Source organism: Carcharhinus amblyrhynchos, chromosome 17, assembly GCF_965287045.1.
Source record: "Carcharhinus amblyrhynchos chromosome 17, sCarAmb.v2.hapA, whole genome shotgun sequence".
In the NCBI taxonomy this organism is placed as follows: Eukaryota; Metazoa; Chordata; class Chondrichthyes; order Carcharhiniformes; family Carcharhinidae; genus Carcharhinus; species Carcharhinus amblyrhynchos.
The window spans coordinates 7,741,395-7,767,957 of NC_137340.1; the positions used below are offsets into that span (position 1 = coordinate 7,741,395).

Below are 26,563 nucleotides of genomic sequence, written 5' to 3' on the forward strand. Positions count from 1 at the left end.
AACCAGCATGGCTGGGGATGTAGCGATCAGCAATAAATATATTCAAAGCTGAGCTAGATTTTTAATCAGTAAAGGGAATCAAGGGATATGGGGATAAGGTGGGAAAGTGGAGTTGAGGATTATCACATCAGATCAGTCATGATCTCATTGAATAGTGGAGCAGACTTGATGGGCTGAATGGCCTACTTCTGTCCCTGCGACTTGTAGCTTTATTACAAAAGGGAAATAGGGATTTGACTAACTCAATGCAAGGTATATGACTTCTAACTAAGGATGTCTAATTCACCGCTGTTCCTGATTAGCTGAGCGAAAGTAACAGGGAAGGAAAACTGAGGCCGTAACATTTTGTCAATAAAAATCTATAACTCGTCTTTAAAAATAAAATCTGGGTTGAACTTTTGATTCAGGCGATTGCTTGACAATGGGGACACTGTAGTGTCATACCTAATGAGTGTTGCGTTAAGGAGAGCGATGGGCATTCGCAGTAGCAAGGCAAGGGGCTGGCCTTTTCCGGAAGCTTCCATTTGAAATGATGGTGAGTCAGCTGCTTCAGGGAACACAGCTTCTCTGACCTTTAACTTGTGTGTGATTCACCTGACAGCTCGAGAGTGGTGAAGACGTACTTTGTAGCCTTCAGATTTCTCCTGAGTCATTACTTTGTTTAAAAAAAAAGGCATTTTTTAAATGAATAAAAGCATTCTTATTGAACAGGAGAAAATATTGTACGAGGCAGACTTACAGTGCCGCGTTATTTAGTAACCATAACAACCCAGTGAATACCTAAATGTGAATTTTCAAGTGTTGAGCGTGAATGACCGTGTGTAGGAGAGAGTTTCGCAATCACTGAAAGGTCACTCCGGAATTTCTATTGACCTTTTATGTGAGCAGTGAATGCTGTAATGCAGCTGGAGTAGATCATTATGTTTATTTGTTAAGTTTAAAGTTTATTTATTGGTATCGTATGTAGGCTTACGTTAACACTGCAATGAAGTTACTGTGAAAATCCCCTAGTTGGCACATTCTGGTGCCTGTTCGGGTACACTGAGGGAGAATTTAGCACGGCCAATACACGTAACCAGCACGCCTTCCAGTCACAGATCACAGAATAGAATCCCTACAATGCAGGAGGAGGCCATTTGGCCCATCAAACCTAAACTTACCCAGGCCTTCTGCCCGTCATCCCACATACTTAACCCATTAATCCTCCTAACCTATACATCTTAGGACACCCGGGGCAATTTAGCATGGACAGTCCACCTAACCCTCACATCTGTGGGAGGAAACTGCAGCTTAAAGACTATCATAAGGGATTTAAACATCTATAAGAGAGAAAGATGAAAACATGTTACGCACAATGGCTGATCGTGGGATTAGGCGGATTGCGTGGCCCAACTTTTATAATGTAATTTTGAGGGTGGTACGGTGGCACAGTGGTTGGCACGGCTGACTCACAGTGCCAGGGACCTGGGTTCGATTCCAGCCTCAGGTCACTGTCTGTGTGGAGTCTACACGTTCTCCCCATGTCTGCGTGGGTTTCCTCCCGGTGCTCCAGTTTCCTCCCACAGTCCGAAAGACGTGCTGGTTAGGTGGACTGGCCAGGCTAACTTCTCCCTCAGTGCACCCGAACGGGCGCCAGAGTGTGGCGACTGAGGGATTTTTCACAGTAACGTCTTTGCGGTGTTAATGTAAGCCTTCTTGTGATACTAATAATTAAACTAATGGAATTGTAAATTACTTATTTAAAGGAAAAGTTTCTATGGGTATAAATTCAACCTTGGGTGGCAGCATTAATGGAAGATAATGAGTTGTAAGCCAGCTACACAGCCCTCCCAAGCGATCTTTCCGTTAAAATTGAGGAAATAAGGATCTCGGGGGCGTGGGGTTGGGGTGGGGGGAGTGGGATGGGGGCGTGGGAGTGGGGTGGGGAGGGTTGGAGTGGGGGTGGGGTGGGGAGGGTGGGAGTGGGCGGGGGCAGGGGCAGGGGGTGGTCTTGTGGGTGACTCATGTACATATCGGGATAATGGCCAGGTGGCGAGCTGGAAAACTACCCAAGAGCATTTAGAGAGAGAGAGAGAGTCAGAGAGAGCGAGGCAAGGATAGAGAAGGAGTCATTCAGGCTGTTGATTTCACACGGTTCAGTGAAGAAAACATCTGAGTTTTTAAAAAAAACACCCGAAAAAGTCCATGGATCAGCATATTGCAAAATATGTTGCTGAGCTGGTAGAATGTTTATCTTTAGATAGAGAAAGTACTCGTTAAACACCAAACTGCAACAAACATGACTGTGATACTTTCTAAAGGGAGAAAGTGTGGGGGAAGTCAAGTTGTGCTCCATTTTCGACTAAACCCCCTTCTCCACAAAGTTACAGCTCACCCAGAGCTGGTCTCGATGTGGTTCAGACTCTGCAACCCTAACTACTCAGCCTTGGGAACGACGGACCATAACCAAATGGTTCCAGTCAATGGCCTTTTCCTTTCTGCAGAGCGAACTCAAGTCAGTGCAGCATTATATAGAAACATACTCAGGCACAGGGTCAGTGTGACAAGTTAAGGAATGCAAGCTTCAGCAGCCTTGAGAATTGTTGTAGATAAGAGTCGGAGTCGCCTAATACACAATCTTGTGCTGAAACCATTCATATAACGTGTGAGTCAGCATCAGAGAGAGCTGCAGACAAAGAAACCGTTCCGGTAGGTGTATGCCAAGGCTGTTATAAATATAGAATTAAATCCTCTGTTGGGGACTTTTTAGGAATGACCAGGGATTGCTGGTTCTCCCAGATCCTAATGAGTCTCCTGCTGGTAAGTGTTTAGATGTGTCGCTTGCTCATTGATACCTGTGTGTGCTAGTAAAATCTCGTAAGATCTCTGATCTGTCTCCTTTAACCTTTTAGTCATGATAACCCAGAGTGCTCCTTACTGGGGGGGGTAATACTCTGGCTCCTGCTGTCAATGAGGGAGTGGCCAACAATTCTTTTTTTTTGGACGTGGGTGAGAAGCCTCTCGAGGTGTACCTAGTACTGGACCATTTCCATTAGGTTGTTTCCTGGGATGGAGCATTTGAGCTAAAAGGAGAGATTGGATGGTTTTCTCTAGAGAAGAGAAGGCTGGGGTTGGGGCGGGGGGAGATGATCGAGGTGTGTAAGATTATCAAGGATTTGGACAGGGTGAATGGGAAGCAGCTGTTCCCCTCGGTTGACAGGTCAAACACGAGGGGGCTTAGATTTAGGGTAAGGAATTCAGAGGTGATTTGAGAAACAGATTTTTTCACTCAGGGTGGTGGGAACCTGAAATGCACGGGAGTCTGGAAAGCTTACAACCTTTAAGAAGTATTTGGTTGAGCTCTTAAAATATAACATCCAAGGACGTGGGACAAGTGCAGGAAAATGGGGATCAGCATGCCTTTAGTGATAGTTATTGTAGGTGCAGACTCGATGGGCTGAAGGGCCTTTTCTGCACTGTCTGAGTCCACGATTATCACCTGTCCCCCTCCTTTCCTTACCCAACTTTGCAGCCTTTTAATTGGTTATAAAGTGGTGAGGAATGTTTTGAGATCATGGCAGTCGCTGTATAAATGGACGTCTTTTTTGTATTAATAGCTGTGCTATCTGATCTTCAGATATCAGTGAGGTTCCCAGCCTGAACTGCAAAGATCCCTTCAGTCTGATCCCAGAATGAAGGTAATGTGGTTTCCATTCTTCAGTAAGTATAGTGTCACTACAGACTCTCGGAGATTGTAGCAATATTTCGCCTGTCTCTCTATCTCTCTCTGGATTTCCTTGTGCTGTCACAGCGCAAATGTGATACGTGACTATCCTCCGTGCCTCCAGGCAACACAGCAGGCCTCGGTACAGTCCAGAAACAGTGTGCAGAAGGAAGTTAAAGGATTACGTGACAATAGACAATATTTTTCACAGTGACCATCCTAAACCACCCTCGCTCGGTCCAACCCCGCCCCCCCCGCCCAAGGGAAGAATGCTGGCCCTTATCTGTTTTAGTCATTGTGAGACGAGCAGCTGAATAAAACAGAGGAGAAAATAAACACAGCAAAAAGTTCCAGTAAACACATCAGATTAAATGATTGGAATAATATCAGGAGAATAATCATGGAAGATCATAGAATCATCGATTCATCGAATCCATACATTGCGGAAGGAGGCCATTCAGTCCATCGAGCCTGTACTGACAACAATCCAACCCCGGCCCTATCCCTGTAACTCCATGTATTTACCCTGCTAATCTCTTAACACTGAGGGAGAATTTAGCCCGGCCAATACATCTAACCAGCATATCTTTCAGACAGTGGGAAGAAACTGGAGCACCTGGACAAAACCTACGCAGACACTGGGAGACTCCACACAGACAGTGACCCAGTGAGTGCGACACAGAGGCACGATAGTTAGCACTGCTGCCTCACAGTGCCGGGGACCGGGGTTCAATTTCCGGCTTGGGTCACTGTCTGTGCAGAACTTGCACGTTCTCCCCGTGTCTGCGTGGGTTTCCTCCGGGTACTCTGGTTTCCTCTGAGTCTGAAAGACGTGTGGTTAGGTGCATTGGCCACGCTAAATTCTCCCTCTGTGTGCAGGCAGTGTGAATGTAAGCCTCCTTGTGACTAATAATTAAATATTAGGCCAAATGGGCTTGGTCAGAGAAGGATGGCTTTTAGGAACTTCGTAAAGGAGGAAAGAAATGTAGAGAAGCAGTAAAGGTTAGCAAGGGAAATGCAGAGTTTAAATCCTAGTTTGAAAGAAAGGCCACCTGCGGTAGGGTAAGTAAAATTGGTGATGTGTGACTCCCCTGCTCCTCACATCTAAGAAATGGAATGATTAGTCATCCCAGTGAGCTGATGGGAACTGTCGGAGGGAAAGCTCAGATGCCAAGGAGCAAAGTTACTCGAGCTGCCCGAGTAGTTTCCCAGTCTTGGGATGACTCAGAGTGCCCGAAGGACATTCTGAACTTTTTTACTCATTCGATAGGATGTTGGCATCAATGGCGAGGCTGGCATTTAGTGTCCACCTCGAATTGCCCTTGAGAAAGTGATGGTGAGCTGACTTCCTGAACTGCTGCAGTTCGTGTGGTGTGAGTACATCCACAGTGCTGTTAGACAGAATTCCATGATTTTGACCGAGCTACAGTTTGGCATGTATTTCCAAGTCAGGAACGTGTGTGGCTTGGAGGGAAACTTGCAGCTGGTGGTGTTTGTTAATGTTGCAATTCTGTCACAATGACGTGTATGTTCCAGTTCTAAGTGAACAGCTAGCACTAACTGGGGAGAAGTTGGGGCTTTATTCTTAGGTATGTATAGGAACCGGTTTCCATCTCCAGGGTTTGTGGGGAGTCTGAAGCTCTATTCTAAATCTATACCAAAGAAATACTGGCTCCAGATTCCTCCTTCCTTCAGTGAGTGAGCATTATATCTGAGTTCTAGTGTCAATCAAGCAGACTGCTTTGTTTCACATGAAGAGTATTCCATCACACTCCTGACTTGTGCCTTATAGATGGTGGACAGGTTTGGGGAGGGAGGATGTGAGTTACTCGCTGTAAGATTTCCAGCCTCTGACCTACTCTTGTAGTCACAGTATTTGTATGGCTAGTCCAGTTCAATGATCAATGGTAACCTCCGGCATGTTGATAGTGGGGAATTCAGTGATGGTAATTGAATGTTAATGGGAGATGGTTAGATTCACTCTTTGGAGATGATCATTACCTGGCATGGTGCGAATGTTACTTGCCACTTGTTAGTCCAAGCCCGAGTATTGTCCAGATCTTGCTGCATTTGGACTATTTAAGTATTTGAGGAGTTGCAAATGGTGTTGAACATTGTGCAATTATTTGCAAACATCCCCACTTCTGACCTTTTGATGGAAGGAAGATCAGTGATGAAGCAGTGGGAGATGGCTGGACCTAGGACACTACCCCGAGGAACTCCTGCAGAGATGTCTCGAGCGGTGACGATTGGTCTCCAGCAACCACAGCAAATCCCTTTGTGCCAGGTATAATTTTAACCATTGGAGAGTTTTCTCCCTGATTCCCATTGACGCCAGTCTTTGATCAGACTGCTTGGCCGCTCGGTCAAATGTTGCCTTCACCTCACCTGAGTTCAGCTCTTTTGTTGTATTTGTCAGGAGCCACTTGCCCAGCATCAGCCTGGTAAACCCTCTCTGCACTCCCTCCACAGCAAGGACATTGGCATTGGTGGCACAGTGGTTAGCACTACTGCCTCACAATGCCAGGGACCTGGGTTCAATTCTGGCTTGGGTCACTGTGTGGAGTCTGCGTGTTCTCCCCATGTCTGCGTGGGTTTCCTCCAGGTGCTCTGGTTTCCTCCCGTGATCTGAAAGACGTGCTGGTTAGGTGCATTGACCATGCTAAATTCTCCCTCAGTGTACCCAAACAGAGTGTGGCGACTTGGGATTAGCACAGTAACTTCACTGCAGTATTAATGTAAGCCTAATTGTGACACTAATAAATAAACATTAAATCACTTCCTCGGATAAGGAGACTAAAACTGCACATGGTATTCCAGCTGTGGCCTTACCAGGGCCCTGTATAACTGCAGCAAGACACCCATGTTCCTGTACTCGAATCCTCTCATTATGAAGGCCAACATGCAATTTGCCTTTTTTACTGCCTGCTGAATGTACGTGACGACACAGAGGCAATATCAATAGACTGGCTATCTGGAGGCCGAGGAGTTCTGGAAGCATGGGTTCAAATTCCAACTGGTAACATTTAAATTCAATTATTTAATAATTCTGCAATAGTAGCTGCCCTAACAAGTTACGATTGTACCAAACTGCTCTGGGAACCAGCACTTCAACAAGGTGACTCACCACTGACTTCTCAAGGGCAATGGGGAGCGGGCAACACGGGCTTGCCAGCAACACCAACACCCCATCAAAACAAAAATAACAAACCACTCTAAATAACATCCCTTACTTGGGCGTGACAGTTTTGAACTTCTGGATCTCTTCCTCCTGCAAGTTTATTTATTAGCGTCGCCAATAGCCTTATATTAACACCGCAATGAAGTTACTGAGAAAATCCCCCTAGTCACCACACTCTGGCGCCTGTTTGGGTACACTGAGGGAGAATTTAACACGGCCAACGCATCTAACCAGCACGTCTCCCGCGCTGTGGGAGGAAACCGGAACGCCTGGAAGAAGCCCACGCAGACACGGGGAGAACATGCGAACTTCACACCAGATAGTGAGCCGAGCCAGGAATCGAACCCAGGTCCCTGACGCTGTGAGGCAGCGGTGTTAACCACTGTGCCGTCCTTCCGATTCAGTAGCAGTTGCCTGGAATTGTCCTGATTCACCAGCATTTGATAATCCGCGGTATTTGCAGTCGAAATGGTAAACAAGACTCTCCGAAAATGCAGGAAACCACACAGAGAAAGGAACAACATTTTACTGTTCAACAATCCTGCGGGTGTTGGACTTGTCAACAGGAAACAGAATAAGTGTTTACGGTGCAGAGGTGTTACCTGAGATTTCTCACATCTCTTTGAGAATGAGTGAATGGACAGAGTTCTCCGTTAGACAAGAATTGTCCCTGTGGATCTTGGCTGACTAAAGTAATTGAACCTTCAGATGGCGAAGAAACTACCATTTATTGCTTGGCTGTGGCAGTCAAAATGTTCTCCATCATCCCATCCCCAGTGCCCCTATGCCAACCTGAAAAAATATTGACTTAGGCACCAGAGTCGAAAGCTTCTGAAAATAGCTTGAAGAGATTTGAATTCTTTTGGCACAGCAAGGAGGTGAAATCAAACAGAAAAGGCTGAGAACATTCAGGCAGCATCTGTCGAGAGACAGGCAGAGTTAACATTCCACATCAGCAGTCCATCAAGCTGAAGAACTCTGCTCCTCTCGCCACTGAAACTGCCTGACCTATAAGAACTAGGAGCAGGAGTGGGCCATTCAGCCCCTCGAGCCATTCCATACAATCATGGCTGACCTCATCTCCACCTTCCTGCCTGCTCCCAATAACCCTTCGTCCTATTACTCATTAAAAACCTATCCATCTCCTCCTTAAATTTGTCCAGTGTTCCAACATCCACTGCACTCTGGGGTAGAGAATTCCACAGATTCACCATTCTTTGAGTCAAGTCATTCCTCCGCATTTCTGTTTCAAATCTGCCATCCCCTTAACCTAAAACCATATCTTCTCGAATATCCAACAAGGGGAAACATCCTCTCTACGTCTATCCTCTTATATACCTCAATTCGTGGGAAGGTAGTGGTGTAGTGGTATTGTCACTGGACTTGTAATCCAGTGACTCCAAGTATTGCCTTGGGGGTTCAGGTTCGAATCCCACCATAGCAGGTGGTGAAATTTGAATTCAATAATAAAAGTCCAATGATGGCCATGAAACCATTGTTGTAAAAACCCATTTGGTTCACTGATGTCCTTTTAGGGGTGGAAATCTGCCGTTGTTACCTGGTCTGGCCTAGATGTTTGTTTATTTATTAGTGTCACAAGTAGGCTTGCATTAACACTGCAATGAAGTCTGTGAAAATCCCCTCGTTGTCACACTCCGGTGCCTGTTTGGGTACATTGAGGGAGAATTTATCATGGCCAGTGCACCTAACCTGCACCATCACACCATGCCTTTATTTTGAGAGGACTGGAATACAAAAGCAGGGATGTACTGCGGAGGCTGGCTGAGGCTCTGGTCAGACCGCATTTGGAGTATTGTGAGCAATTCTGGGCCTTGTATAAGAAGGAAGGATGTACAGGCCTTGGAAAGGGTCCAGAAGAGGTTCATGAGAATGATCCCGGGAATGATACTTCGTCATACCTGCTGAGATTTACCAGCATTTTTTTTTATTTTAGTTTCAGATTCTTGCATCTGCAGTATTTTGCCTCACAGCACCAGGGACCGGCTTGGGTCACTGGCTGTGCGGAGCTGCACATTCTCCCTGTGTCTACATGGGTTTCCTCCAGGTGCTCCGGTGCATTTGAGGACTCTGAGTCTGGACTTGATGGAGTTTGGGAGGGTGACGGGGTTCTTATTGAAATTTACAGCCTGGATAGTGTGGACCTGGTGAAGATGTTTTCATTAGTACGAGAGACTCAGATCCAAGGGCACAGCCTCAGAATAAAAAGACAACTCGGAGATGAGAAAGAATTCCCTCAGCTGGAGGGCGGTGATTCTATGGGATTCTTTGCCATGGAAAGCTGTGGAGGCCAGGTCATTGAGCGTATTTGAGACAGAGGTAGATCGGTCTTTGATTGGTAAGGGGATCAAAGGTCAGAGGGAAAAGGAGGGAGGACGGGGTTGGGAAACTTATCAGCCATAATCGAATGATGGAGCAGACTTGATGGACCGAATGGCCAAATTCTGCTATATCTTACAGCCTTATGATCTTTAATGAACTGCATCAGATTTTAGTTCAAGCATGTCACATCATGCTTCACATAAACAGATGGGGAATAGAGGGATGTTAATGGTTGGTCTACATAGGACAACATGATCGGTGCAGGCTTGGAGGGCCGAAGGGCCTGTTCTCTGTTCTTTTATTAAAAGAAACAATTACTAATGGGTTTACATTATTTTCTTAGTAAAATAAACAGTGACAAAAATGTAAATGTAAAAAATGGTGTGCTTTCAAAGTCAGGTTTGCATCAGAGCACCTGGAGGAAACCCACATAGACACAGGGAGAATGTGCAAGTCCGCACAGACAGTGACCCAAGCTTGTCCCTGGCACTGTGAGGTAAAATACTGAGGATGCTGGAATCTGAAACAAACATAAAAATGCAGGTAAATCACAGCAGGTCTGACGAAGGGTCATCTAGACTCGAAACATCGGTTTTACCCTCTGTCCACAGGTGCTGTCAGACCTGCTGAGATTTTCCAGCATTTTCCTGTTTTTGTTGCACAGATCTTCTAGTTCTCACTGTAGCTTTGTTGAAAAGTAGACAAATGCCAGCTATTTCTGGAGTGCGTCACGTTAATCGTCGACCTTTTCAGGCCTCTCCTTCCCTGGAAAATAAAATGAGACACTGTTGTTGTTTTTGTGCACCAAACCTTGGAGAAACTCCAGGAAAATTCCTCACTGAGGGTAAGCTGGCATCTTCAGAACCTTGGGTAGCCTAGCAAGCTGGGCCGGGAGCCAGTCACCCACTTTACCATCTGGCTTATTTTTAAAATGAAGTGGACAGGGTGATCTAGTCAATAAATGGACCCGTGGCCACCCTGTGAGGGAGGGTCTGAAGCTGTGCGTTCGTGTGTCAGGCACTTGTTACAGGATCCAGGACCAGAAATGAGATTAATGCATATTTTCAGAATCAGATTGTCGGATCGGGCTTGCAGTTTAATTGTACCAAATTTAGATTCAGTCCTCGTTTCATCCAGATTTCCCCTCGCATCACATTTGGGGCGGCACAGTGGTTAACTCTGCTGCCTCACAGTGCCAGGGACCCGGGTTCAATTCCCAGCTTTGGTCACTGCCTGTGCGGAGCTTGCACGTTCTCCCCATGTCTGCATGGGTTTCCTCTGAGTTGTCCGGTTTCCACCCACAGTCCGAAAGACGTGCTGGTTGGATGCATTGTCCATGCAAAATTCTCCCTCAGCGTACCCCAACAGGCGCCGGAGCGTGGCGACTAGGGGATTTTCACAGTAACTTCATTGCAGAGTGAATGTAAGCCTGCTTGTGACACTAATTCATAAATGAATAAACTTGTGGTTTAACTACGGCGCTGTCAAAACACTTAAGAGCCCACTTATCACATCATGAATGTCACTTCTGGAAAGTCCAAGTTGAATTGCCTCAATCCTGCTGTCACAATGACTTCTGTTAAGTCACCTGCTGTGTTCCAACCAGGAAGTAAGGTGTTAAACCAGCTAAAAAATCAAACTTGTCTGGCCACTCAAAACAACCAGAAGCAATGTCCCTGTCGAGCTGAGCATGACCAGACTGGTAAGCAGACAGACTATTTGTTGCATCCGGACTGTGTTGCATTAGCTGGGTTCTGACATTTGCTGTTGACAAATTTGTGGTGGTTTGAGATCCTGGCAGCTACAAGGTGAGGCCTTTTTGATCTATCTCGTTCTCTTTCCTGGGGCAGAATTATTGCTTCAAGTGAGGCAAGATCGTTTATTTCATTACAGCGATTAATTATTAATACGTCGGACATGACTTAATATTCTGTCGCTATTTCCAGCGTCACAAAATGAGAAGTTTCAGACGATTATCAATTTTTAACACAATCTGCTGGATAAACGCTGTACACTGTTCATGCTTAGGTTTGCTTATGTCCCAGGCTATTAACAGGGAAGAAAAAACAACTGAGCTTTTATACCAGCCAGTGAAATACTTGTGCTGTGTAATTAATGTTGTAACGTGGTGGGCAATTTGTGCACAGCAAGATCCCACTAGGAGAAATGTGATAAACACGCATGACCTGTTTTTAATGGCCTTGGCTGAAGGTTAAATATTGGCCAACCCGCTGGAGTCTGCTCCGAGAAAGGTACAATGGGAACTTTTTTATATCCATCCTAAAGAACAGCGGGGCTTCAAGTTGTTTCATCCTAGAGACTGTACATTCAGGAGTGCAGCAATCCCTCGGTGTAACCCCGAGATCCGGCCTAGATTTTTGTTTCTCAGTCTCTGGAGTGAGACTTGGACCCATGACCTTCTGACCCAGGTGAGGAGGTACCCGCTGAGGGTTATTGATGACAATCGCCTGCACTGTAGCGACACAGCCCACTTACACAGCACTGAATAGAGGAGTTGTAAAGCTTTGAGCACCTGTACACCATCAGGCAGCACGGTGGTACAATGCTGATCACAGCTCCAGGGACCTGAGTTCAATTCTGGCCTTGGGTCACTGTCAGTGTGGAGTTTGCATCTTCTCCCCGTGTCTGCGTGGGTTTCCTCCCACACTCCAATGATGTGCAGGTTAGGCGGATTGGCCGTGCTAAATTGCCCCTTGGTCTCAGGGGGATTAGCCGGGTAAATATGTGAGAATACATGGATAGGGTGGGATTGCTGTCGGGTACAGACTCGATGGGCTGAATAACCTCCTTCTGCACTTGTAGGGATTTCATAACTCTGTGCACAGTCTTCCCTCAGCCTTCAGTTGTTGGTAAGAAGGCTGGTTGGGAAGTGCCAGAACTGTGCAAACGTGTGGAACAACATGGAGGCACCCTTGACTTCTATACCATACAGGAACAAGACTTACTGGGTAGAGAGCCGATCCGGTCCCCCCATCTCCAGTGCCCCAGTCCCGCTCTGCAACTGTCCTCTCCTCAAACTCTGTCACAACATTTAGATGTGAGCAATCCCCCACTCCTATCTTCTCACCAGCTGTTCCAGCTCAAAGACATCCAAAGAGTTATGTTTGAGAGGAATTGTACATCACAGGCAGCAATCGAACAATCATTTCTCATGCTTCCACCATTTGGGATAATCCACTGGACTACGTGGCGTGGCGTTGATGCTCTCTCAACCCAGAGGATTGTGGGCCAGCTCCCCCCCCCTCCGAGGACACTGAGCACCCCCCCCCCCACCCACATGGAAGGATAAGACTCAGAGGTATATCACTTGCGGACGCTGCCCTCTGCGCCTGAGCCCATTCCTGCCACCGTCACCACCCTTCCCAACCAGCATGAATGTTTCTGGGTGGGATATTCCGCACCACCCCGGGGTATTTTGTGGCGGTGGAAGTGGCCTACGATTGGCTGGCAGTGGGATCTTCAGATCCTCAAGCTGTCAACGAGCTTTACTGCTGTTGGCACCCTCTGCCACCCGGGAACTCGCGATGGAGGCTCGTTACTGACAGGGTTGGAAGATCCCACCGGTAGGAATGGCTGGAAAATTTTGGTCTCCATACGGGTAGGTGAGAGGGGATTAAATTGGTGGCTCCATTGCAGAGTAATGGGGCTGTCACTTACAGCTTTATCCCACTGCCACTGGAACCCGTGAATCTGTGTAACAAAATGAGCATTTTTTTATTTGTTTATGCATGTGTTCAGTGTCGGTAAGGTGAAGTGTGTGTGTGTGTGTGTGCATACATACTTTTACTTATGTGTGCATACATGTACTTGTGTATATCATAGAACCCGACAGTGCAGAAAGAGGCCCTTCGGCCCATCGAGTCTGCACCGAACACCATCCCACCCAGGCCCTACCCCCATATCCCTACATATTTTATCAGCTAATCCCTCTAATCTGCGCATCTCAGGACACAATGGGGCAATTTTAGCATGGCCGATTTAACCTAACCCGCACATCTTTGGACCATGGGAGGAAACCGGAGCAAACCCACACAGACATGAGGAGAATGTGCAAACTCCACACAGATAGTGATCCAAACCGAGAATCGAGCCCAGGTCCCTGGAGCTGTGAAGCAGCAGTGCTAACCACTGTGCTGCTCTGTGTATGTGTGCATACGTTGTGTGTACATGCACGTGTGTGTGTGCGTGTGTGTGTGTTATGTGTGTTAATTAAAGAAGAGATTGTTAGAGAACTCGTGGAGCCTAAACAATTTAAGAGTAAAAGTGTAAGCTCTTTGCATTTGTTATGAGGCCTTATGCTGGGTTATCGCTGACAAATCATCAGAGCAGATTGGAAAAGTACATTTGGGGTGACGTTGAAATTGAAATGTAGCTAGTGCATTCCAAAAGAGGTTCAAAGGTGACAGTGAAAATTTGCATCTTACAGGAGATTCATGAGTAAAGCAGGGATGGGAGGTTGGGAGGGTGGGGGGGGTGCGGGCGGACATTTCAAACTATTATTGATCCAAAATAGAGGGACCATAGGAGCACCAAAAGTTTTAATATTTGGGGAAATCTCATTAAAAGGAATTTGTGAAGAAAATAGAGAATGAAGATGAAGGAGATTGATGAGGACAGGTGATCAGTTGGAGAGAGTTGCTATCCAGGATGTCTCATTGAAGGCCGATCTCTTTGCTTTGGCTGTGGAAGGTTTTCAGCTGAAGACAGCAAGTCAGTCATAGGCTGGAAGGACATTTGTTCTGTGAAGCAGTTCCATCAACTTGTTTCCGTATTGAGAAGTTGTAGATTGTACTTCTCTTTGCAATGAGAAGAAATTTCTTGACGTGGGTAATATTCCCTGGATTTTTCAGTTAAGGATCTATAAGGGCTTTTGCCAAAAATATAGTTTTATTGTGGACCTTTGGCAACATATTTTTGGGGGGTTACCTTGTGAGATCTTTTCTAACTGTGTATCGTTTTCTTGTGTGTTCAGGTTTTACTCTTCTTTTAATCAACATTTTAATTCTTTGGAGTTATCACTGGAGTTCTGTGCTCTTAGGTTCAGTAGCTTTCCATCCACATTTATACAGTACAAAAAAAATCGATTGGGATCAGCCGAGACGGGTTTCCAAGTCTGGCCGGCTCAGCAGGAGCAGGAACTGCGGTTGTAATGTCTGACGTTCCTGGGTTTCGTTGTGGTTAGTGTGAGCAGCACCCTTACCTTGGTGGAGCGGATAAGGTCGTGCATTGCATGGTTGACCTGTGCTGGGCAGCATCAGTAACCTGTGTCCATGCAGGGTTGCTTTCCCCACTCGGCCGCCTCCTCCTACCTGCCGGGATGGTTGGGTGCATGTCATCCAGCCCAGGCACCCCCACACCCGCCCCCACCCCACCTTAGACACCAGGAAACTCCTGACTGCATAATTAATGATGTCGGGGACTCAAGATTCCACGGGATTTCCCATCGGATTCCACAGCGTGAAACGTTCCCTGTCTTTTCCCGCACCTGGGGGGCTTCATCCCTGAAGGAGAGTTCGGTGACTTTCTGTCAGAAGCTAGTTTCAGATGGTGGGAATAGGCAGGGTTAGCGAACACAAAGCAAAGTCCTCAGGAGAGGGGACTAACCAAATCTGGGAATGCTGGAATACAGCAAGTGACAATCAACCTTCTGGCCATTTCCTTTTCACTTATTAGATTTACAGAAAGACTCTACCTCTCACTCATAGAAGGTCACCTACAGATGGTTCAGTGCAAGGTGTGTGAAGTATTTTAATTAAAGTCCAGAGGAATCTGTGCAGAAATAACATTGTGAAATGGCAAAGAAGCAACTTAAAATTTTTGTTATGTCGAAGTGGGGACTCACCAGTCCCAGCGGCACAGTGACAAACCCCACGGGACACTGCCTCTGATAAACCAACATCCCCCACTATTAACTCCAGATTCACAAGCTTGTTTACCATTCAGATTGGAGTTAGCCCCCTTCCTTGCCTAGCCAATGCCGTGGAGACCGTAGGGAGGTTCTAGGATTTTGCAATGCAGCTCAAAAACACAGAATCCCCATAGAAGGAGGCCATTTGGCCCATCGAGCCTGCACCGACAAACTCTCCCACCCAGGCCCAATCTTTGTAACTCCACATATTTTCCCTGCTAATTTCCCTGGCGCTAAGGGACAATTTATCACGGCCAATCAACCTAACCTGCGCATCTTTAGAGTATGTCAGGAAACCGGAGCACCCAGAAGAAACCCATGCAGACATGGGGAGAATGAGCAAACTCCACGTGGTCACCCAAGGCCGGAATTGAACCCAGGTTCTTGGCAACAGTGCTGGGTTTGACTTTATTGACTCTGTTATTGTGGGTTTGTCCCAGAATTCTGTGGTGATTGTTCCTTTAAGAGCAACACAGATCATGTGACCCTTACTCTGTTGTGTTGCCCTTAAAGGGTCAATCAGTTCATGTTCAAATGCAGCAAGAACTGGATAATATCCAGGCTTGAAATCTGAAGAAGAATAGTCCTGACTTCTGAATGATTGCCAAAATACTTAGTTACTTTTGCTGAAATGCCAAAGTTTAAGATTTCCAGGCTTGGGCTGACAAGTAATTTTTTTTTTATTCATTCGTGGGACATGGGCGTCGCTGGCTGGCCAGCATTTATTGCCCATCCCTAATTGCCCTTGAGAAAATGCTGTGAGCTGCCTTCTCGAATCGCTGCAGTCCATGTTCTGTGTGTTGTCCGTTAGGAGGGGAATTCCAGGATTTTGACCCAGTGATTACGAAGGAACAGTGATATATTTCCAAATGCCTTGGAGGGGAATTTGCAGGTGGTGGTGTTCCTATGTATCTGCTGCTCTTGTCCTTCTAGATGGAAGTGGTTGTGTGTTTGGAAGGCGCTGTCTAAAGATCTTTGGTGAATTGGTGCAGTGCATCTTGTAGACAGCACACACTGATAGTGATACACAAATGCCTGGCAATGACCATTTCTGTCAAGAGAGGATCTAACCATCACCCCATGACATTCAATGGCATTGCCATCATTGAATCCCTCACTATCAATATCTTGGAGGTTACCATTAACCAGAAACTGAACTGGACTAACCATATAAATACTGTGGCTTGCAGAGCAGACCAAAGGCTAGGGTAACTCCCCAAAGCCTGTCCCCCCATCTACAAGGCACAAGTTAGGAGCGTGATGGAATACTCTCATTTGTCTGGATGGGTGCAGCTCCAACAATCAAGAAGCTCGACACCATCCGGGACAAAGCATCCCGCTGGATCGCAACGCTTTCCGCAAACACTCAGTTCCTCCATCAGTGACAAACAGTGGCAGCTGTGTGTACCAGCACACGACAGTGAAGGAATGTTGATGTATTTCCAAGTCAAAATGGTGAGTGACTTGGAGCGGAAGCTCTAGGTGGTAGTAAGATCTTCCTGGAAGGAGAGAATTTTTGTGGAAGGGGTAGTGCTCAAGTGGGGCTGTTTTGTCATGGATGGTGTTGAGTTTCTTGGGTGTTGTTGGAGCTGCACTCATCCAAACAAGTTGGGAGTATTCTATCACACTCCTGATTTGTTCCTTGTAGATGGGGGACTGGCTTCTGGGAGTCAGGAACTTACCAAGGTCCGCCTTGTTGGCCAACAAGGCGCATACACGTGGTGGGTCGTGCGAGGGCTGCTCTTGGATGTTGCTTCGAGAGCTGCCTAGTGCTTCACGTCGTTAGTGTACGCTTAAACTGGACCAACTGACGGGCAACACGACAGCTCAGTGACTATCACTGTCTGCTGTACAGTTACAGGGACCCGGGTTGGATCTCTGACTTGGATCAATGTCTGTGGGAGTTTGCCCGTGCTTGCGTGGGTTTCCTCCGGGTGCTCCGGTTTCCTCCCACATCCCAAAAACGTGCTTTTTTTAAGCTGATTGGTGTCAATAAATTGTCCCTGAATTGGATCTCCCTTAATATGGCACACATATAATTCCCTAAATTTGCTTCCCCTTTATTGTGGAGTTCCACGAGAGGTAGACAAAAACGTTGACGAGCGACGGAAGACTTGAATGAGGCACTCGCTGAGTGTGTTAAAATAGGCAGCATGGGCTTGTCGGGCCGAAGGGCCTGTTTCCTGTGCTGTGCTTTTCTTTGTGCCTTCCAAACCCATGACTATTACCACCTAGAAGGCCAGGAGCAGCAGGTACCTGGGAACACCACCCGGCTCCACACACATTTCCACCCCCCCCCCCCCCCTGCCCAAGGTTGCTCACCATCCTGCAACTGGGTCAAAATCCTGGAAATCCCTCCCTAACAGCACTGTGGGTGCCCCTACACCACATGGGCTGCAGTGATTCAAGAAGCTAGCTCACCATCATCTTCTCAAGGGCAACTAGGGATGGGCAATAAATGCTGGCCCAGCCAGTGACCCCCACATTCAGTAAATTGAGTTAAAAATAAAAATTGCCCCTTTAAGGGCAGCACAGATTCCTTGATTTCTCTCTCCAGAGGAGATCTTCCTGGAGGTATTTCATTTAAAATATCGTTCCTTGCATCACGAGCTATTTACAAGGTGAGGGAGCATTAGGCATGGCTACAATTCCTCTCAAAGGTGTTTTGCACTCATTTTCTCTCAGTTAGTGAATCATTCTGACGTGGTCACGCGCTCAACAGCTATTATTAGAATTAACCCTTTAGTTGACCATGCAGTGCTACATGACAGACTGCAGCATGTGCCTCTGAAGGCAGCACGTTAAGCAGAAAAAGGTTGGAGATTCTCTGAAACTAACTCCTGACATTCTTTTCAACGTGCAGAGCTCTGGCCTTCTACAAGGTCAGCCCAGTGTAAGGTGTGTACAAACTGAATAAAGACTTCCATACATTGACTGCTTCACTGTGTTTGAAGCTGGCGTTTGAATCTGTTGTTTTTGAAATAGACCCTGTTTGTAGGTCTATCGGATTACATGGAGATGTATTCAAGAGGGACTGAGGCCTTGTTGACAATCACAAAGCTCTGCTGAACACAAACTTGTGACGGATCCTGCGATTTGACTCATCTGGATTTTACCATAGCTTCTCTGCCATGAAGGCAGCATGGTGTCACAGTGGTTAGCGCTGCTGCCTCACAGCGCTAAAGACCTGGGTTCAATTCCCAGCTCGGGTGACTGTCTGTGTGGAGTTTGCACATTCTCCCCGTGTCTGCGTGGGTTTTTTCCTCCAGGTGCTCCGATTCCTCCCACACTTCAAAGATGTGCGGGTTAGGTGGATTGGTCATAGTAAATTGCCTCTTAGTATTCCAAAGATGTGTAGGTTAGGGGGATTAGCCGTGATAAATATGTGGGGTTATGGGGATAGTGTGGGGGAGAGAGAGCATGAGTAAGATACTTTGTCAAAGAGTGAGTGGTGACTCAATGGACTGAATGGCCTCTTCTGCCATCCTACGATTCAATGAGCCAGTTCACTTGTGCGTTTTCATGTTTACACGCCGGGCACTTGCGTGGGATTAGTTCACTGTTGTTGCCATCTTGTTGTGGCTTCTGCTGGCTATGTTCTCAGCTCCCCTATGTAGACCAGTGATAGGGGACTCATAACCTTCTTGTCAAACCACGTGACTAAAACTTAAAATTTTCCATCAGTAGCTACAAATGTGCACAGTCAAATGCTTGTTTCATTTTCAGCCCTTGCACAGTCACAGTTATGTGGTGGCGCCAGGCTCTTAATCAGTTCCAGAGTATAAAAGGATAAGCTTGGAAGACGGAAGCTGTATCAGATCTCAAAACCAGCACAAGCGTAGAACCGTAGAATTCCTACAGTGTTGAAAGGGGGGCGTTCGGCCCATTGAGTCTGCACCTGACTCTCTGAAGGAGCACCTTACCAAGGCTTTATCCCCATAACCCTGCCCATGTAGCATGCCTAATCCACCTAACCTACACATCCTGGGACACTAAGGGCAATTTAGCATGTCCAATCCATCTAACCCGCACATCTTTGGGGTGTGGGAGGAAACCGGAGCACCTGGAGGAAATCACACAGACACGAGGCGAACGTGTAAACTTTACACAGACAGTGACCCAAGGCTGGAGTTGAATGCGGATCCCTGGCGCCGTGAGGCAGCAATGCTAACCACAGTTTTGCACAACTGGCTCATGTTGTGATTCATCTACCCTGAGGCGTGTTAACAGACCATTCACCAGCTCTCTGGATTTGCTGTAGGTTTCTCTGTGTGGTACTAAAATGTATTTCTCGCTCAGCAGGGAACACTTACACTGCAAATGATTGATGTTTTGAGTGTAAATCATTATTTCCTGATGTTTGAACATTGGTAGCACTATACCCAGCACTAACCTTTCACTGACTTATTGCAGTCTGCTGGTGATTTCCCTCTCACCAGCCCACAACACTTGGCACGTGCACAATCCTGTTGTCCGCATGTTGCGAAAGTGGAAACTTCCATTCACAATCTCACTTGCGTCATTTAACTCATTGTGGGAGGTGTAAAACTGTGCTGCATCCCTAAAGGTATCACAGGAAGGAACTTTCTGGCCATTCCTGCCAATGGGATTTTCCAATCCTACGGATTTTCTGATGGTGGGGGCGGGGGGGATGGAAGCTGTTGGGGGCGGGGGGGGGGGGGGGGGGGGTGTGGAATGTGAACGACAGGAAACTCTGTTGACAATGGCAGGACCAGAAGACCCTGCCACCAGCCAATGGCAGGCCAACTCCGCTGATTTGAGGCGTACCATGGGAGGCATGGAAAATCTTCCAGTGAAATGTGCTTATTAATAAGGAGTTTAACATAGAATCCTACAGTGTAGAATGAGGCCATTTAGCCCATTGAATTACCAATGATTCTCTGATAAAGTATCTTACCCAGGCCCTATTCCTGTAACCCCATGTATTTACCTTGCTAATCCCCATCTTACACATCTTTGGACACTATATGGGGCAATTTAGCAAGGCCAATTTACCTAACCTGCACCTCCTTTGGAGTGTGGGAAGGAACCGGAGCACCAGGAGGAAACCCACGCAGACATGGGGAGAATGTGCAGTCACCCGAGGTTGGAATCGAACCTGGGTCCCTAGCGCTGTAAAGGCAGCAATGCTAGCCACCGTGCCACCCCTATCAGTGATATAAAGAAAACACATTTTTAAGATGTTCTCAAACACTCCCAGGTCAGTTATAACCAGCAGTAGGTTAAATATTTTGCTACTTTGTCACCCCACCCCTCTGATACAGACGAGTATTGAAACCTCAGTGTTCCCAATGAGGGATGGATATGAGAATGTACAGAACAAGCAGAAGGCATTAGAACCATTCCCTAAACATGGGAGAGTATGTGAACACTCCAAAGTCTGGAATATTCTAACATCCAGAACAGTCTGGATAGTGAGGATTAAAATGATGCCACTGTTGCATTTTCAGGACCCTAATGCCACCCTCTCCTTCCCACACCCACACCTGAGGACCTGCAGTGAAATAAAGATAAGTGGCTAACATCAGCTGGAATGAAAGAAAAGTCTACTGATGACCATGAAACCATTGTCGATTGTTGTACAAACCCATCGGGTTCACTCATGTCCTTTAGGGAAGGAAATCTGCCATCCTTACCTGGTCTGGCCGACACGTGACTCCAAATCCACAGCAATGTGGTTGACCCTGAAATGCCCCCAGTTCAAGGGCAATTAGGGATGGGTGATAATTGGGCATGAATTAAATGTTTAAAAAGCTATCATGAGTTGGCACCACTTGTTGGCACTTCACATCCAGGGCTTTGTGGGTGAGAAGAGAATGCTGGAAGGATTTCACATCCCGCCCCCCCCACCCCCCACTCCATGGCAGCAGAGGTAGCCAGCCATTGTCCCACCACTGTCAGCAGTCTAGTTAAGTTTCAGCAGATAGGATCTGCTGTCATTCCTGATTGACTTTTTTTTTTCATTCATTCATTCATGGGACATGGGTTTCACTGGCTGGCCAGCATTTATTGCCCATCCCTAGTTGCCCTTGAACCAAATGGCTTGCTAGGCCATTTCAGAGGGTAGTTGGGAGTCAACCACATTGCTGTGGCTCTGGAGTCACATGTAGGCCAGACCAGGTAAGGATGGCAGATTTCTTTGGGTTTTCCGACAACTGACAATAGTTTCATGGTCATCAGCAGATTCCAGGTATTTTTATTTATTCTTTATTCGTTGTTGTTTGACGTGATTTGCTGGGATTCTTTTGGGAAGCAATGGCCCATGGAAATTCGATAGGGTCTTTCAAGAGACTTCTGGATGACTACATGGGACTTAAGGGTTATAGGTAAGCCTAGTAGGTAGAGACATCATCAGTGCAACTTGTGGGCCGAAGGGCCTGTTTGTGCTGTAGTTTTTCTATGTTGTATGTTCTATGAAATGTTTCACTCCCCTGTCTGGCTTTTCAGTTTGTTTGGAATTCATTCTCGCTGAAAGAGGGTGAAGAAAAGCTTGCTCCTCCCTTGTTTTGGCTTGAGCCACTAGGTCGAGGTAGAGGCTAAAGGCTGCAGGACTTTACAGAGGCTGGACTTTGAACATAAAGTCTTTGTCAGTGACCAGGTAACCGTGACAAGTTGTCTACATAACGGTTAGCTTTATGTCAACACATGAGAGTAGCTGCTGTTGGAAATGTGTGAACTTGGTAAATTAGTAGCTGGGTTGAAGTGATTACATCCTAAATATAAAGCAGTCTCTGCCACCAGTTAACATTCAACCAATTTCAGCTGTTAGTAACATTATAAAAACTGATATAACTGACTAGGATTGGAAGGCTGTTAAGTGGAGCGAGAGGTATTGATGTGTGATTCAGTTAAGATAAAATGTTGAAGCAGAAGGAAGTACATCTCTAAACTGCAGCGTGAAGTAGTCTTGGAGGCAATGCAGTGCTGCTTACGCTGTGGGACTCACTTCTCCAGGTTGTTACCCACTTTGCTGTTCACTAAACCTACAACCACTATTATAACAACTAACCAGTTTTCCAGTCCTGGGGGTTAACTTCCAGCTTGCTTCCCCTCAGAGGAAGGTGTTGGTCTACCTGTTGTAGAAGTTGCATCATTTTTCATTCCAAAGACTGGCTGCAGTTGGGAATGGTCCCCCCTGTGTGTTTTATTCAAAAAGACACAAGGTATGTTTTCTGTATAGCTTGAGCACTTTGCTTGCTTCACTGAACTTCTTTTCACTTCATGCTTTCTATTTTTGGTCTCTTTTTTTGGTCTGTCATGGGCGGCGCAGTGGTTAGCACTGCTGCCTGACAGGCCCCAGGGACTTGGGTTCGATTCCCGGCTTGGGTCACTGTCTGTGTGGGGTTTGCATGTTCTCCCTGTGTCTGCATGGGTTTCCTCCGGGTGGTCTGGTTTCCTCCCACAGTATCAAAGACGTGCTGGTTAGGTGCATTGGCTGTGCTAAATTCTCCCTCAGTGTACCCGAACAGGCGCCGGAGTGTGGCGACTAGGGGAATTTTGCTGTAACTTCATTGCAGTGTTAATGTAAGCCTACTTGTGACACTAAATTTAAAACTTGATGTCCCTGCCTTGGAGAGCTACCTATAGCATAAAGAGTTAAGAACTACTGCACTGATGGCGAACATACATCATCAGTGATGCGTGTGACTGGAGCTCTAAGAGAGAAAGAGAGAGATGGTTCTGGAAGGAACTGTGATTATCCATCCTTGTACATATTGTTAATAGTAAAGAAATAGATTTTGTTCTAGCAATCTGTCATCCCTATAGCTTCATATTTCACCCATGATGTTTACCCTGACTTCAGGACAGGCAGTGCGGTCATTATTGGCAGAGAATGATAGAATACCTATAGTGCAGGACGAGACCATTTGGCCCATCAAGTCTGCACTGACTCTCTGAAAGAGTATCTTACACATACAATCCCCACCCCCTCCACCCTCACTGCCCTACCCCCGTAACCCTGTGCATTTGCCATGGATAATTCATCCAACCTATATAGCTCTGGACTCTAAGGGTCAATTTAGCATGGCCAATCCACCTAACCTGCACATCTTTGGAGGAAACCGGAGCACCCGGAGGAAACCCACGCAGACACGGGAAGAATGTGCAAATGCCACACAGTCACCCGAGGCCGAAATTGAACCAGGTCTTTGGCGCCTTGAGCAGCAGTGTGACCCACTGTGCCACCGTGCCATCCATGTCCAGATTGGGAGTCCAATGACACCATTGACCCTCCCGGCCACAAGTGTAGAATCGTAGGATCCCTTTAGTGCAGAAGGAGGCCATCGAGTCTGCGCTGACCACAATCTCACCCAGGCCCTATTCCTGTTACCCCTCATATTTACCCTGCTAATCCCCCTGACACTAGGGTCAATTTTAGCACGGCCAATCAACCTAACCTGCACGTCTTTGGACTGTGGGAGGAAATGGGAGCACCCAGAGGAAACCCACGCAGACACGGGGAAACCGTGCGGACTTCACACAGGCAGTGACCCAAACTGGCAATCGAACCTGGATCCCTGACGCGGTGTCAACCACTGTGCCTCCCCAGTGCAGCTTTTGAGATGAAGTCAAGTGAGAATAGGATCCAGGACTGGAAGAAGCTGTTCAGGGTTAGGTTTTTTTTTTGTGTGCTGAGGGGCGTTGGGCTATTTCTTGAACCTCAGCGAGGAAAGGTTAGGTCTCATCCTGGGCTTCCTTTCTTGCCTCCTCTAAGGAGCCCTTTACCACATCCAGCTGGGTGGCATTAGTCAGCATCATTTTTAACAGCCATTTCTCACCCAAGTGGGAGAAATTTTCTGCCCGAGCTTTTGGCAGGCAGGATGGCGGTGAGGATGGAGAATCGATTGTTCCTGCCATGCAATGACGGAAACCCTATTTCAATTCATTTAAATATAACTAATATAATTCACTTTAAATGGCCTTTGCCACGAAATATGGTAACAGTATAAGTACAGGAGTTTGTGTAGGAAACCTTGTTCCTTACGGCAGGTATTAAGTGTGTGCCTGTAGTTTTGTTTATATATTTTTGTTTGGAAGATGCAATACCTGGTGCAGAACATCAGGCTGGCTATACCCGCACAACTGTGTCCGCGTTCCGCCCAAGCTCTGGGTCACCTTGTCAGGTGTATACAGCTCTTGGCTAGAGTATTCATTTGGATTGTGTATGTTTATAGTCTCCTAGTCAGCGGGCATTGAGTTGCCACACACACACACACACATCGAATTGCCAGATAATAAGGCCTTTAGCATTTCGTTGGGTATTTTTCACAGGGTTGTGATGGAGTGACCCAAGACTGTGTAACGATTGTCATGTCATAACCATATTGTTCAAGATTAATTCACAACACATCTCCAAACAACACATCTCCTCAGACTTCTGCTTGGACTTGGAGACAGAAGTGTTTTTTTTTGCAATATGTTACCCAGGCATAAACTTGCTGTAACTGATTGGAAAAAAAAATCATTCGAGATCTTTACACCAGATGTACACTCATTAATCCCCCATCGAGATTTTAGTTCAGACTTTGTACTGTTGCCAGAAATGCCTGTCCGTTTGTAGTTGGAGTTAATGATGTTATGTGCAGATATTCAGACAACTTCCCAATGTTTACACTGGGTCACCTCGCCGTCTGCTCAGATAGCTGGGGCACTCAGCCGTGCTGGTGTGTGTGCTGTTGATAGAACCAAAGCTGGACTAGCATGTGATATTTTGTACCCTGTAACTCTGTTGGTACCAAAACATGCTTCACGTCAAATAATGATTTTTGAATCCATCGGCTGCAACAACCCAATCGAAAAGAAACGCATTCCAATGGGTTGATATTACAGCCCCAGCTGGCTACACAATTTGCATTACTATACATTCCATATTCCAATCCAGTTGGACACCCAGGGTGGGATTTTACAGCCTCGCTCGGGCGAGTCCCTAAATTCCCGCCCGAGGTCTCCAGAGATTTTTTGTTGGATCCTCACCCATTCCAATTCTGGGTGGGCGAGTAGAGTTCCGGTCCCCATATCTACAAAAACCCATCAAAGGCATGGCCTCAGGGGAAAAGGAGTAAACCACTTATCCTGGTCGGAATTTTCTGAGGTTGCCAGCGAGAATGGAAAACTTGGCGCTCAGCCAAATGGAGAATCCCAGCCGCAAGCGAGGTCAGAGAATTCCAGCCCTGTCTCCATTAGCGAGCGTCTAGACCATCACCTGGGATACTCAAGTGAGTGGAGACAAACCAGATCGCTTGGGCAATGGGATCCTGGTTGGGAGATATGGTCTAATCAAGTTCCAGTGGGAGTCCTCACTATGTTTAAATTGCTGGTCAGACGGAGAGGTACAGTCTCTCACCCTCTCGTGTGTTTTAAGCAGCTGTTTTCTCTGAAGAATGGGACAAGTGGTCAAGGCACTAAAGGAATAAGATCCGAGTGGGGTCCCTCCTTCCTCTCGCTCCATCCCAACTGGTCGATTTTCGAACCTGGATAATCACAATCAACAAATCTGCTGAGTGTGATTATCCAGGTGCTGCAGACAGAGATTTCTTTAAAGAACTCAACCCATCGCTGCTGTATCCAGAAAAACAGGCGAATCCTCTGCCTGCATCTTTAAATTACCTTGACAAGGGAGAGCAGCAGGAATTCAAGCTGAACAGAGCCACAAACTGTATCCAGCCCTTTCTCTGTTGAACAGACTTGAATTTGCTCAATCTATTCTTCCCGACTCTGTCATCTATTTGTCTGTGTGTGAGTGTGTGTTTGTGGGTGGGTGTGCGAGTGTGTGTTTGTGGGTGGGTGTGCGAGTGTGTGTTTGTGGGTGGGTGTGCGAGTGTGTGTTTGTGGGTGGGTGTGCGAGTGTGTGTTTGTGGGTGGGTGTGCGAGTGTGTGTTTGTGGGTGGGTGTGCGAGTGTGTGTTTGTGGGTGGGTGTGCGAGTGTGTGTTTGTGGGTGGGTGGGTGTGCGAGTGTGTGTTTGTGGGTGGGTGTGCGTGCGAGTACGTGTTTGTGGGTGGGTGTGCGTGCGAGTACGTGTTTGTGGGTGGGTGTGCGTGCGAGTACGTGTTTGTGGGTGGGTGTGCGTGCGAGTACGTGTTTGTGGGTGGGTGTGCGTGCGAGTACGTGTTTGTGGGTGGGTGTGCGTGCGAGTACGTGTTTGTGGGTGGGTGTGCGTGCGAGTACGTGTTTGTGGGTGGGTGTGCGTGCGAGTACGTGTTTGTGGGTGGGTGTGCGTGCGAGTACGTGTTTGTGGGTGGGTGTGCGTGCGAGTACGTGTTTGTGGGTGGGTGTGCGTGCGAGTACGTGTTTGTGGGTGGGTGTGCGTGCGAGTACGTGTTTGTGGGTGGGTGTGCGTGCGAGTACGTGTTTGTGGGTGGGTGTGCGTGCGAGTACGTGTTTGTGGGT

General features: G+C 47.0%; 1 protein-coding gene across 3 annotated transcripts in view; it reads left to right on the plus strand.

The window, feature by feature from the left end:
* The first annotated feature begins 21,998 nt into the window (after nucleotides 1-21,998).
* fam13c (family with sequence similarity 13 member C) overlaps nucleotides 21,999-26,563 on the plus strand; it is a 142,977-nt gene continuing 138,412 nt past the window's right edge. For 2 of the 3 annotated variants that reach the window (XM_080205443.1, XM_080205448.1), the window contains exon 1: nucleotides 21,999-22,337. The gene's annotated coding sequence lies outside the window, so the exon portion shown is untranslated. The remainder of the gene's footprint in view (nucleotides 22,338-26,563) is intronic. The other variant, XM_080205444.1, reaches the window with a different exon arrangement.